This window comes from Dendrobium catenatum, unplaced genomic scaffold, assembly GCF_001605985.2.
Source record: "Dendrobium catenatum unplaced genomic scaffold, ASM160598v2 fragScaff_scaffold_1497, whole genome shotgun sequence".
Taxonomy (NCBI): Eukaryota; Viridiplantae; Streptophyta; class Magnoliopsida; order Asparagales; family Orchidaceae; genus Dendrobium; species Dendrobium catenatum.
Genome location: NW_021319959.1, coordinates 2,169,127 through 2,175,284, shown reverse-complemented (window position 1 = coordinate 2,175,284; position 6,158 = coordinate 2,169,127).

Here is a 6,158-nt window from a genome sequence, read left to right as displayed (position 1 = left end):
CTGTCAAGGAGATCGATTTCTCTGCGTACTTGGAGGTCTTGAACAGACGAAGGGTTCGCTGCCACTTTGAGAGTGTGAATAGCCGAAGGGTTCGCTGCCTACACTTGGGAGAGTTGTGAATAGTCCGAAGGGTTCGCTGCCTTACACTTGAGAGTGTTGAATACCGAAGGTTCTCTGCCCACACTAGGAGAGTTAAAAGGAGACGGTTCCTGCCAACACTGGGATTATTAAAAGGACGGACGTTCTCTGCCGCACCAGGGATGGTGAAAAGAGTGTGTGTAAGGCTTCTCCGCTCTGCTGTGGGTGCAAAAGGAGAGTCACTATTTGGTATTAGTGCAATACTCAGAGGGTGCCTCTGGGAGTGGATGTAGGTCTGGTTTTAGACGAACCACTATAAATCTGGTGTCATTTGCTTTACTGTGTTTTATTTCCGCATTTTAATTTAGTCTTAAAAACTCTGTGTTGAAAAACTTTTTCTTACAAAAACTTAAAAGAAACATTTTCATTTCAGGTTCAACATAATTTTAAAAGAGGGTTTAAAATTTTTAAACTACAATTCACCCCCCCTCCTTGGTAGCCTTTGGATTAACTTAGGCTTAACAACCTAATTATAGACTCAAACGGAAACAATGGTCTTACAGAATAAGGTGTAATGATCTAGTCTGGTGTTAGGAATAAGGCAAAGATTAGTGACTAAATGTGTATAACCAATAGAATATTGATTTAGATGAGAACCTTTTGCCCCTGTACTAGACCTGGAACTATTAGATGATATTACCTTTGCCTGTTATAAGATTAAAGGCCTTTTCAAGTGGAGCGTTAAGAGTGCCTTTTTAAACGGGAAAATAAAAGAGATGTGTTTGTAAACAACCCCCAGGCTTGAATGCACTCTTCCACTCTCTCCTTGGCTATTCTCCCAAGAGGCATGAAGATCAAATGACAAAAAGATTGGGTAGCAGTCTAATTTGGACTATTTAAACAAAAGACAAAAAAAAAAACGCCCAAAAATTGCAAGTTTTCAATTCTGTACGCAGTTGATCGTCCTGTATGATCGTGGATCGTCCTGGACGATTTTACTTAAACGATTTGAAACGACCCTATTTGTATATGTGTACGAAATTTCTTCATACAGAAGATCGTCCCGTACAAACTATATTCGTCCGAAACGAACAGTTATTACTAGGTCGGTTCTAGAAACTGCTGAAAATCGTTCTAAGTCGGTTAATCGTCTGGAAGAAAATTGATTCGTGTGGACGAAATTTTTACAGAGAAGAGATCGTCCTGGACGATTTTTAATTTCGTCTGGACAAAAATTTTACAGAGGACCAATCGTCATGTACGATAATTTTATTTCGTCTGGACAAAAATTTAACAGAGACCAGATCGTCCTGGGCGATATTTAATTTCGTCTGGACGAAAATTTTACAGAGGACCAATCGCCATGAATGATAATTTAATTTCATCTGGAATTTTAATTTCGTCTGGACAAAAATTTTACAGAGGACCAATCGTCATGTACGATAATTTTATTTCGTCTGGACGAAAATTTAACAGAGACCAGATCGTCCTGGGCGATATTTAATTTCGTCTGGACGAAAATTTTACAGAGGACCAATCGCCATGAATGATAATTTAATTTCATCTGGATGAAAATCTTATAGAGGCCAGATCGTCCTGGATGATAATTAATTTCATCCTGGACGAATAGGACTTGGAAAAATTTTTAAGCAAGTTCCTATTCATTCCATGTGCTCAATAGGAGATAACTGTCTGATCGTTCCGTACGAACGAATATCATCCCGTATGATCAGTATAAATTTTATATGATCTCCTTATGTGTATGTGTATATTTTTATTCACTCAAATTACAATCACTCCCTTTCAATTTTATTTCAAAGAAAAATACAAGCTTCAAATTTCCCAAAGTATCTCATGCTGAATTTGTTTTGAAAACTTCTAGTATGGAGTTCAATTTTCCTGAAATGTTAGTACACACAAGAGCAAATACAAATCTTCCAAAATTGTTAGGAGATAACTACACATTTGAACAATAATGTTTGGAATCATCAAAACTATACAAGTTGTAAAAATATAAAGCATGCAAATAGCATCTATCTTAACAGTTCCAACTACACTTTGTCCCTTAAGTCTTTCTATAATCTCCCAAACATCATTCCTAACAAATTGGTTTAACTCCTCCTGCATGGCTAAGATATAAAACTCATCAGAAAGGGTTTAGTTTATGTTGGTGGGTTCAGTCATTGAGATAAAGGCAGAGTGGTTCACTTCCTTTCTAAGTCCATATCTACTCCAACTCCATCAGAATGGTCTCCTAAGATCAGATTTTTAGGGTGACTCGAAGAGTATTTCTAATCTCTAGGCAAGATGTGTGAAGATTCAACCCTTTCCTCCAGATCTACATCTTCTACTTCTTGGGTAACCTTTCCTACTCCTTCAATGTTTTGGTGCTCTACCTTCTTCTCTAAATTTTCTACCCCAGTGGTAATCTCTCTAATATCATCATCATCCTCAACTCTAGGCTTTATAGGATCAGACTCATCAAACACTACATGAGTAGTTTCCTCCACCACCAAAGTCCTCTTATTAAACACCCTAAAGAATTTCCTAACACTAGAATATCCTAAGAACACTCCATCAGATTTTGGGTCAAATTTTCTTAAGTGAGACTTCCTATTATTGTAATGAAAATCTTACAACCAAAGACATGAAGGTGGGAAAGATTGGGTGTCCTACCCTTAAGGATCTTATAGGGTGTCTTATCTAATTTGGCTCTAACATTCACCTTATTCAACACATAACAAGATGTGTTAACCGATTTAGCCCAAAAGTATTTTGGAAGTGAATACTCAGCAAGCATGGCTCTAGCAGCTTCCACTAAGGTCCGGTTCTTCTTTTTAGCTACTTCGTTCTGTTGAGGGGTCCTAGGAGCTGAGAAGTTGTGGCTAATCCCCTTGTCCTCACAAAAATCTTAAAATCTCTCATTTTTAAACTCTCCCCCATGGTCACTATGGATGGTTAAGATCTCACAACCTAGATTTTTCTGAATCCAAGTGAATAAGGATCTAAACTCATCAAAGGACTCATTTTTATATGACAGAAATCTAATCCAAGTAAATCTCGAGTAGTCATCGACAACCACAAAATCATAGACTTTTTCTCCCAAGCTGGCAGTGCTAACAGGTCCAAACAAATCCATGTGAAGAACTTCTAAAGGTTTAGAGGTGTTAATGTCCTTAATGCGGTGAAAAGTGGTGTGGATTTGCTTTCCTAATTGGCAGACATCACAAAGGTGGTCTTTTGAAAACTTAAGCTTATGGACACCTCTAACTAGGTCTTTTTTGATCACTTTCCTAAGAGTTTTCATACTAGCATGACATAATCTCTTGTGTCACAACCTTGAATCATCAATAGCAGTTTTTAAGCAAAATAAAGCAGCACATTCAATGTTATTTAAATCAAGCATGTAAACATTATTGATATGCTTTATCTGCAAAATAGTGTTATTATTTAAGCTGATAATGCATGAATTTGCCAAAAATTTTATGATGAAGCCCTTGTCGCAAAGCTGACTGATGCTGAGCAAGTTGTGTTTCAGTCCATCTTCAAGCAAAACATTTTCAATCAAAAGGTTATTGGAATTACCAATTATAACTGAGCCTACCACCTTCCTGGTATTGCTGTCTCCAAAAGTCACCTTGCCTTCTGTCCTGGTCCTGTCCTGGTCTTCAGTGAAAGTTTGTTAGGGATGTTAGGCCCTATGAACTAGTCTCGAGGCTAACCAAGAGGAGGGTGAATTGGTATTTTAAAAATTCTTTAAAACTAAAAGAACGATTATCACAAACCAAAATCACCATGGAAAAATAAATACAGAAAATTAAAGTGCGGAAGCAGTAAAAAAGAACACAAGAGTTTATAATGGTTTAGTCAACTTGACCTACGTCCACTCCCCGGAGGCGCCCTCCGAGTATTGCACTACCAACGTGACTCTCCTTTAGCCCCCACAGCTAGGCGGAGAAGCCCTTATAAAAACACTTCCTTTTTGCCACACTCGGCAAGGCAGAGAACCCAACTCCTTTTGCTTCCTCCTGAAGCAGGCAGAGAACCACGATCACCTGCTGAAACTTACCTTTCCCAACCCTTCCAAGGACAAGAGACTCTAGGGAAGAAGAAGTGGAATAATGCTTGGAGCAACCCTTGTGAACTCCCTCACAAGCTCCCCCTCAAAAGATCCTCTCTCTCTCTCCCTCCCCCTCTCTCTCTCTTTTACTTTTTCTCAGGTCAAGACAGCAGCACAGGATGTTCAAAAATATTGAACAAGAGCTTTTAGATAGAAGAGCTTCAAAGGAGCTCATTAATTGCAAGTTGCTGACTTTATCATCCTGGACGATATGGAAATCGTCCTGGCCGATCAGTACAAATCTCATAAGATCGGCCAGAGCATCGCCCTGAATACAAACTGGATGATTGAAAATTTGCTTGATTGTCCTGGATGATATCACGATCGTCCCGGCCGATCAGTTCAAATCAGAGGAAAATCGTCCAGAGCATCGCTCTGAATTTGTGCTGGCCGATATTTATCGTCCAGAAGCAACTAAGGGTTTTTGAATAGATCATCCTGGCCGATCCTGCGATCATCCAGGACGATTTGATCGTATCAATCATCCTTAATTACTTCCTTGATTCATGGATCAATTTAGGCATAATTGTGTGATATCGTCCAAGTAGATCTCATTATCGTCCTGACCGATTTCCAAAAATACAGAATACCTAAATTGTTCATGGCGGCAATTTCTTTATGTATTGAACATATCGTCCTGGTCGATACAGGTATCGTCTAGGCCGATCAGTTAATTACGACTGCCTTAACTAAGAAGTCCTGATTAGATCTTTTATTTTGAGCTCGATCGTCCGGGACAACATGAGGAAAAATAGAAGTTATAAATCTCTCAAGTGTGTGTGTGTAGGGTTACTTAACATCAGTCACTTCAAGCAATTACAATTGACTCAAGAAAGATAAAAAGAAAATTACAGTCTGACTCAATCCTAATCTACCCAATCCTGAGTTGATTCCGATTTCCTTCCAATCTTTGAGTCCTGAAAAGTCAGTAGAAAAAGGCAGTCGTAGTGAAATAAGATTTGTTAGCTATCATCAAAATCATAATCTAAAAAACATGTTTGTAACAATCTCCCTCTTTTTGATGATGGCAAACATATCGATAATCAATTCTAAAACAGTAATGCAAAACTAAACAAGTTTTCAAATTTTTGAACAGAACAAGTACAAACATACTACAAGAATAGGTACAAACATACTACTCCCCCTTTTGACATCTCAAAAAGGAGGAGGAAACTAAAAACATAAACTAAAGCAACTAAAAACACAATACAGAAGAAAGAAAGCAATCTACAAAAAATAGAAACTAAAACTACAGAAACGAGGGATCCTGATCATCAGATGGTGGTGGAGGTGGTGGAGCCTGCTGAAAGAAGCTAGCTAGTGTAGTAAACTAAGCATTGAACCAGGCTATGTCCTGATCGTGCTGGTGCTGCTGGTGAGTAATGTAGCTATCAAAACGGGCTAAGTCCTCTGCACGGTGCTGCTCTTAGTGGGCAATGTCCTCAGAATGTTGCTGCTCCTGTGCAGCAACGTAAGTGTCGAATCGGGTCTCCCATCAATAAAATCTCTCCACTAACTGATCAAACTGCGAGTGCTGGCGAAGAGGAGCAGGTTCAGGAACAGGAGCGGGAGCCTCCTCCTCCTCAGCCCCCTGAGGTTCCCCATCCCCTGGGTGGAGACGAGTACTGTGAAGGATATTGAATGAGCTGTTTGAGTAGCAAGGAGGCTGAAGGTCGTGATGAGCAGAATATTGAAGATTGTATTTGGTTTCATGAATATAGGCTATGAGATGTCCTAAAGCAAGGTTGGGATTCCTCTTGTGGCCTGGATCGCGAATAGTTGTTAAATGATCAATGTATCAAAAAATCAAGTCAGTAGCATTAAACTCTCTCAGGGCCATGATGTAAAAGGTAGTCAGAGAAAGCAGAGGAGTGATGTGGACTTGATCCTCAACTTTCGGAATAATGGAGGTGCGAAGGACATGCTGAATTGTCCTAGCATCTTTGACTAAAGAGCTAGT